The sequence below is a fragment of the Suricata suricatta genome, chromosome 1 (genome assembly GCF_006229205.1).
Source record: "Suricata suricatta isolate VVHF042 chromosome 1, meerkat_22Aug2017_6uvM2_HiC, whole genome shotgun sequence".
Taxonomy (NCBI): Eukaryota; Metazoa; Chordata; class Mammalia; order Carnivora; family Herpestidae; genus Suricata; species Suricata suricatta.
The window spans coordinates 100,676,633-100,685,383 of NC_043700.1; the positions used below are offsets into that span (position 1 = coordinate 100,676,633).

Below are 8,751 nucleotides of genomic sequence, written 5' to 3' on the forward strand. Positions count from 1 at the left end.
GTCTCTCCACACCCTCGCCAGCATCTATAGTCTCTTGATTTGTTCATTTTAGCCACTCTGACTGGCGTGAGGTGGTATCTCAGTGTGGTTTAGATTTGTGTTTCCCTGATGATGAGTGATGTTGAGCATCATTTCATGTGCCTGTAGGCCATCTGGATGTCCTCCTTGGAGAAGTATTTTTATGCACGATTGCATTAAGACCCTGTAGTTCCTAAACAATGTTTCCAAATAATAATGCAAATCCCACATGTAGCAAAGGTGAAGAATCTTCATAGTTCATTTTCACCTCATTGAAGTCGAAGCTGCTCCTTTTGTGTATTTTTCTACTTCAGTGTGAAGTAGGGTTTCATTAGTGGGTTCATATGGCTTGGCTGTGTTACCAGTTTATCCTGGAACCAAGGTAAGATGGTTTTGCTGTCCCCCTAACCCACTTAATTATTGTTTAAAAATCTGAATATTTCCATCATTTATAATTTCTGCTTTGGATAATAGGTCTGACTACCATCATTTCATGACTGCTCAAAGCCAGTTTAAACCAACTATTATATATTCTTCAGATTTACTTTTAAGTAGGGACATTACTACAGGCAACAAATCTACACAGCAGCAAGCCAGATGTATCTTCTTCTTTCCATACACATTGGTGAGCACAGGAAGGCAATCCACCACAAATTCAAAGTCTTTTATCCTCACCAAATAAGCTACAAGTTCAATTATCCTTGTGAACATTAAAGCTGTATTCAGTCTCAAATTCATGCTGAATAAAACCTGTGCCATTGTTCTGCAGTTCTGAGAAACCTCAGAAAAAAAAATCCCACTATACTTCGATGATGGCCTTTCTGTCCATAAAGAACCAGAATCCCTGGAGTTAACCAAATATATTTGAGTATCATGGCGTAATGTTCCAGGCAGGTGGCCTGCACAAGCCAGATCATCTTCTTTGTTTGCCATGGCATACACCCCACTTTTAGGGCACGGTGTCTTCTGTAACAAAGACCTGGAGCACTCTATGCAATAGATCGCATTATGTAGTTTATCTGGGCTTTTCACGGCTTCTCCAACTGTTCTATTTATGTCAGCAGACAACTGTTTTGGAGATTACTTAACCTCCTTCATGTTCCTATTAGTAAAATTAGATATCCTTCTTCAAGAAAAATCCGTTGAATGATGCTAGTATTAATATAAAAGCTTTGTTTTTTGTTTTGTTTTCATTTTTTTTTTTAAGTTTCTTTATTTAGACAGAGAGAGAGAGTGCACACAAATAGGGTAGGGGCAGAGGGAGAGGGAGAAGGAACTCCAGTCAGCTCTGCAGTGTCAGTGCAGAGCAGGATGTGGGGCTTGAACTAACAAATTGTGAGATCATGAACTGAACCAAGATCAAGAGTCAGACACTTAACCAAAGCGTGCTCCAAAAGGTTCATTTTTTAACACTGTGGGCTTCAGATGCCATAATCTCTTAAATACTGGTGACTCATGGTACCACAGCATTTCAGTCAAATATGAGTTGATTTTATCATATATGGTTGGGTTATTTACTAGGATCTCAGTTCTGTTTCATTGGCCTTGTGTGTGATTTTTATTCCGTACTATACTGTTTAAATTGCCATTACTTTATAAAATAGTTCGAAACCAGGAATGTGATGTCTCCTGCTTTGTTCTTTCTTAGGATTGCTTTGTCTGCTCAGGGTCTTTTGTGGGTCCTAAAAATTTTGGTAGTGTTTTTTCTACTTCTGTAAAAAATTCCATTGAAGTCTTGATAGGAGTTCAATCTATAAATGACTTTGGGTAGTATGGACATCTTAACAATACTAATTCTTCCAATCCTAATGAATATGAGATATCTCATATTTGTGTCTTTGATTCCTTTCATCAGTGTCTTATGGTTTTTAGTGTAGAGATTTTCAATTATTTGGTTAAATTTATTCCTAAATTTATTTTATTTTATTGCTTTTGATGATACTGTAAATGGGATTGTTTTTCTTTACCTTTTTAAAAATGTTATTTGTTTTGAGAGAGAGAGAGAGAGAGAGAGAGAGAGAGAGAGAGAGAGCAGGGGAAGGGCAGAGAGAAAGAGAGACCAAAAATCCCAAGCAGGCTCTGCACTGCCAGCGTGGAGCCCAATGCCAGGCTCAGACCACAAACTGTGAGATCATGACTTGAGCCAAAACCAATAGTCTGAGCCAACCAAGCGCCCTGGTTTTCCTTAAGTTAATTGGTAACAACACTAGCATTAGTATAGAAATGTCACTGACTTTTGTATGTTAATTTTGTATCCTGGAAATTAATAATTTTTTAGTCTTTAGGATTTTCTTGATATAAAGTCATGTGATCTGCAAATAGAATGCAATATGAAGTATTATATTGGTTTAGAATACAATATGAAATATTGTATTTGTTTATTATAGTGACACTAAACAAAGGGAGGTAGTGAATGAGGTGAAGTCTGGGAAGTAGGTGGCGCAGACTTCCAGGTGCTCCCTCCCAGCGGATTTGCTGGAATTATTCTTACCGCTCCCAGTAGTGATATATGGCAACACATGTAAATATTCTCAAGCAGGGAAGCTTGCCTGTGCCTTGGTCAGTCATGTAGGCATACAGTACCCACATCACTGACCTCTGCCACTCAGATTCCAATCTACCCTACAGAAAGAAAATACTTGTTCACCATGAATCACATTATGGGATAAACTTGTCAATTGGTGTGATATGGTCCAGACATACCAGAAAAACTCTCATCAGGCAAAATGTTCCAAGAGCTCAAAGTGTATCTCCTATAACTGAAGGAGCCATCTTTGGAATGAGCTGAGTTTGAATAATTAATACCTGCTGAGTTAACCCTTTTCTGCCAGAAACCTTAGCAAATGATATTATTTCTATATACCACCATCTTTCATTTTTATTTTTTTAAGTTTATTTATTTTGGGATAGAGCACGTGAGTGGGTTAGGGGTAGAGAGAGAGTGAAAGAGAGAATCTCAAGCAGGGTCCATGCCGTCAGCACAGAACTTGACTCAGGGTTCTATCACACAAACCGTGAGATCATGACCTGAGCCAAAAGCAAGAGTCAGACACTTAAACAACTGAGACAGCTAGGCACCTACTGTTTCTCATTTTTAAATATGGGAGCATTAACTATATTATACACATAAAATTATGTGTCAGTGAGGTGGTTCATGTAATACAGTTTGCAAAATACCCTGACACCCTATAAACCACAACGGCCTTTAGAGAATATTATTATAGCTATTATTATTGCTGCTAATATTATATGAATATTTGGAATCACATAAAATCCTAATGGAGCCTTCTTTATTCAAAATCCTTTGTGGAAAATGTATCAATACTTAACTATGGGTATTCATGAGAAAATTGTGCTTGTATATCAGAACTCTAGTATACACATTACTATGAATGTTCTCAACTCATGTGAGTGAAATTAAATCCCAACTATTTAGATATACATTTAGTGCATACATTTTGGGCATTAAAATACTTAGTGTTTAACAAAAATAATCCTAAAAGTATTTACTTCTAAAAATAAGTCAATTCTGTATAGTAAGTTTCAAATTGTAAAAATGGGACTTCCTTAACACAGGATGCCATGTTTTTAAAAATATTACACAAAGAAGTGTAATTTTATGAAGAAAAAAGGAAATAGATTAATTGCAGCATTTTTGTGGTCTTTGGCTTATTAATACACTCAAGTCTAGAAGAATTTGGCAATAGAGACACTTGCAAATTAATATGAGGTCATCTCATCTGATCAGTGTAATACATTTCCTAGATTATCTCAAGATTCACTTTTTAAGATTCTCTTTTTATTAAAATCAATTCAACTGACGAGAGCTCACAAGGTGCCCTCACTTTGTCTTTTCTAATATGAACAATAATCTGTGGTAGGAATTGTGTTCTGAGAGCCCAAGCTAGTTTGTAAGGCAATTGAGCTATGATTTCTCAATCGGTGAACTGACATTTCACATTAATTCAAACATATTGTATGAATCTGATTTTAGGATGTTGGCAAGTATATCAAATATATCTTCACTCATTTGCTACTTGTAGCTAAATATTACATCCTTTTAGGATTTTTGTGCTGAGAAAAATTTTAGAGCTGTTACAATCAGATTATTCAGATGCTTTATTATAAACATTTTAGAATATTTTTAATTCAGACTAGCACCATATGATGACCTAAATATCTTTGTCTTCACGTTAGAAAAAAGATAGTATTTAGCGTTTTTTATGCTATCTAAATCAAACATGATATCATCTATATTTCGGAGTGTCAAAAAGTATCAAACCAAATGTAACATGCTGGCTATCTTTTTGAGATACAGGTAACACACAATTGCATTAAAAAGTGAAGCAATTGATACAAATTCATTCGCAGTTACATTGTGCAGCAATACATTCCCTAATGTTCCTTTCATATTGAGTTCTATTTCAGCATCATTATAACTGACAGACAATCTTAAACAAGGCAGTACTAGCTTTCAGGAACGCATTAGACATTACTAATCCATTATTTACAACCCCAGAGAAGGCAAAATGACTCTTCTAAAGGCATACAGAGTTCATCAAAGCTTTAGCCATGGAGATTGCTTTAAAAGAAGTCAAGTAGATCATAAGTTTAAATTATAGGCTTGCCTTTCTAAATTGGAAGAATCTTGACTTCTTTGAGAATATGTTTTTAAAATTAAACTAAATGTTATCCTTTAAAATTTAATTAATCAATTTAGGGAGCAATGGCCAGTAGTAAAGATTAAGAATCTGTATTTGTATCTACCTCTGAGCTATTCTCACTCTCAAGGGTTTTTTTTTTTTACTTGTTATCCAAACTGATTATCTAAGAATATAACTAATTTTTCATACATAATATATATAGGTTGTTATTCTAATTTTCCTCCTCATTAAGAAATTTTTCCAAGTAATTAAAGAAGGCTAGCAGATTTCCTTTTTCCCTTTTTCATTGTTGAAGTAGTATCTTCACTTATGTGAAAAAAAATTCCAGTAACTCAGACCTTGCTGAGGAAGAAAAAGAAAGTATAGTGGATACACAATGTTGCATCAGTTTCCAGTGTACAGCTAGCTAGTGATTTGATAAGTTCACCACAAGTGTAGCTACCATCCGTCTGTTACGTTGCTATCATAGTACCATTGCCTATATTCCTTATGCTGTGTCTTTTATTCCCATGAGTTATTCATTGCAGTTGTAGCCTATATCTCCCACTCCACTTCGCTCGTTTTGTTCAAACCCCCTACCCCCACTCACTCCCCTCCTTTCTGGCAACTGTCAGTTCTCTGTACTTTAGGTCTGATTCTGCTCTTTCTTTTTCTTTCTTTATTCCTTCCTTCCCTCCTTCTTGTCTTTCTTCTTTTCTTTCTTCTTTTTCTTTAGATTCCCCTTATGAGTGAAATTATATGTGTGGCTCAGTTGGTTAAGTGTCCACCTTCGGCTCAGGTCATGATCTCATGGTTCATGAGTTCAAGCCCTGTGTCAGGTTCTATGCTGACATCTCAGAGCCTGGATCCTGCTTCAGCTTCTGTGTCTTCCTCTCTCTCAGCCCCTTCTCCACTTGGCATGTGCTCTCTCTCAATATCTCTCAAAAATAAATAAAAATTAAAACAAGTAAATAAATAAAAATAAAAATAATACACCTTTAAAGTATTGATATTTAGAATAGAGCTCTGCAATGCCGAGAAAAATTGAGTCTATTTTAGGATAAAAAAGGACTATATTATCAATATCATTGATACAACATAGATTTGAACTACCATCACTCTACTCAATGTCACTGACATGTTGGAATGCCAGGCAGAACTGACCCTGAAAAATGACCCTGGAAAAGAATCTCTCATAGTGTCATCCAATTACTGTCTTCTGTAGTCATGGACATAAAGCAGTAGAAGGCCACTGGGTCTTCATCCATTATATAAAGATATTCCTCAACAAAGTAGGTATTGTCTTCTTGGATGCACACATGAAATGGACTTTGCAAAATTCCAATTAAAGAGCCTGAAATGAAATGAAATCTGGTTGCTGCCATTTGTTTCTGATGTAGAAATACTTGCTGGTAATCATGATAACCAAAAAGTTAGCAGCACCACAGCCAAAATACGGATTCCAGCAGAGTCTGTTAGTGCAGATCATTCATGAATTTTGTGCCAGACACTTGAGTTTGATTGTTTTGCCAAAGGTCATTTGAAGGACTCTGTCACCCTGCCATTCTCATTTGTTGGACAAGAGTACAATGCTGAGCTGATGGAGGTCTTGTTTCCCTGTGTCTTCAGCAGGGCTTCTGGTGTCTCTGTTGAGGAAGGTGATGTAGCTACTGGTTTGTAGTTTTCTGAGGGAGCTGGCATTAGAGGAGCAGAGACAGATGCCCTACGTGACACTGGAGCACTGATGTTTCTAGCTGGTCTAGCCTCCAATGATCGGATGTGTTTCATATCATAAACCGCCCTTGTGTTTAATATGGCAATAACAGAGGCCGCTGTCTGTCTCGGCTTTGTTCTCTGCAGCGTCACAGACACGCTTACAATGTCTCTGCTTCTGCAAGTGACCAGGGATCATGATGTCAGCGGGTTAAGAGAAAGTTTCTCAGCTTTTTGTTTACATCTTGTCCTCATGTTCATTGTTAAAAATACGATTTTTAAAAATTACTGTATATGATTCTTTGTGCTTCACCATTCAGATGATAGACTTTGCACATAAATCCTGGTCTCATTATATATTAGTTATGTGGTTGATGTTATTTTCCTTCTAAAATTTCATATATTAAAGGTAGATAATAATGACATTTTCTTGGTAGAGTTGTGAGAAAAACATGCTACTTATAAAGAACAGTGAAAAAACGTTTGAAGAATATTAGTGGAAATTACAACTATAAATTACAATTTACATGTAAATATTACATTTAAAACAAAAATTTAATATTATTAGTAGTAATTGTGTCATCTGCTAAACTTACAAGTTTATCTCATATCCTCATTTGTGTAGTGTGCCATGCTGTTTGTTACATAATAAAATGTGTCACTACTTTATTATTTCTATTGTTTTATTATGGTTATAGATTCTTACAGTGCCACTACAGCCATTTAATCTTCATCAAACTTCATTTGTTTATATCTTGGAGCACTTTGAGAAGCGTTAAACTTTCTTATACAAATGCTTAAGTGAGCCATCAAATATAATTGCTATTGTTGCAATTTCATAAACAAAATAATATAGTAATGTGTTTATAAAATTTTACCAAACTTCAATATAGCATTCTTTAGGCAAACACTAATATTTGACCTCAAAGTCAAGAGTGATATATTTAGGGCTAAGTATTTTATGTCATATATTCTGATTCAGGAATAAATAAAAAATACATAAATAATAAACTGTCATCACTACTTTGGAATATGAGATTTAAAAGTGGTATATGAAGTAACCTATTTGAAAAAGTTAAATTTATACACAGTCATAATTTCCCAGCAAAATATCCAAAATATCAGGAATCAGAAGAAAACAATGATAATTTCCCAGCATCTGTATCTGTTCTATAAAGGATATTGTTGTTTTCATATACCTCTTATTCATAGATAATTTGTTGTGACATATGTTAATCATAAAATTTTTAATATTTTCATTTTCCTATGTAACAATATTTTCAGTTACCAAATATACAGGAAAATAAATGACCAGTTCCAAGGTTCTAACAGAGAGAATGTTTATAGTTTTCAGTTTTGTATATTTGGAAATAACATCCAATTTTTATATAAAATCAGACTTCCTAAATGTTACTAAAATATTATTTTAAAATCAATTTTAAAATATCAAGCAAAGATTGAGGCAAACTGCTGCTGGAGAAGCTGTCTACCCATCAACAGAACATTAACAATTCCATCTTCTGTTCTAAAATAAAATTGGCTGTAGAGAAGTGATTGCATTTGAAATTATTGGTATGTTTGAATGCAACTACTAAACCATGAAAAATGAGGCTTCCATTTGCTGTAAAAATAAATTAGGAGGCGATGCTTTGCTAACAAAGCTATTTAAGCACCACAGTTCATATGTATTCATGGTACTATTAACAGATGTCTTTCCTTATACTGTAAGCTGCTTTCTGATGTTGCTGAATTCAGCATTACTTTGTATCTAGAGTGAGAACAGGCAACATGTTCTAGGATATAATAAAAATGTATCACATTAGAGATCATATGGAAAAGTATACAATAATCTTATAACTAATTTCTCATAAAATCATGTTTCCCACTGCACTTGTAAAGCTATTGAAAGTATTGTTTAACAACACAATTTGCCTGTTAATATTTCAGTAAATCACAAAAATATAAAGCAGCATAGAAGTAAGATCTTCTGTTGAGAAAATGATTTTGCTTCTATAATAAAAATAATATGAAGTAAGTTAAACATACTGTTTGTTGTTTGACTCTAAAAATGCTTTTCTTTTTTAAAGTTTTGGCTACAATTCCAGTTAGTAAACACACAGTATAATATTAGTTTCAAGCATAGGATACAGTGATTCAGCACTTCCATACAGCACCCAGAGCTCATCACAGCAAGTGCACTCCTTTTATTTTTTATTTATTTTTAATTTTTAATTTTTTATTTTTTTCTTTTATAGTTTATTGTTAAGTTGGTTTCCATATAACACCCAGTGCTCTTTCCCACAAGTGCCCTCCTCCATGCTCATCACCCCCCTTTGCCTCTCTCCTTCCCCCATCAGCCCTCAGTTTGTTCACAGTA

General features: G+C 34.7%; 1 pseudogene; it reads right to left on the minus strand.

Moving 5' to 3' along the window:
• Positions 1–282: 282 nt before the first annotated feature.
• On the minus strand, positions 283–1,450 carry LOC115301391 (annotated as a pseudogene).
• Between the last annotated feature and the right edge of the window lie 7,301 nt (positions 1,451–8,751).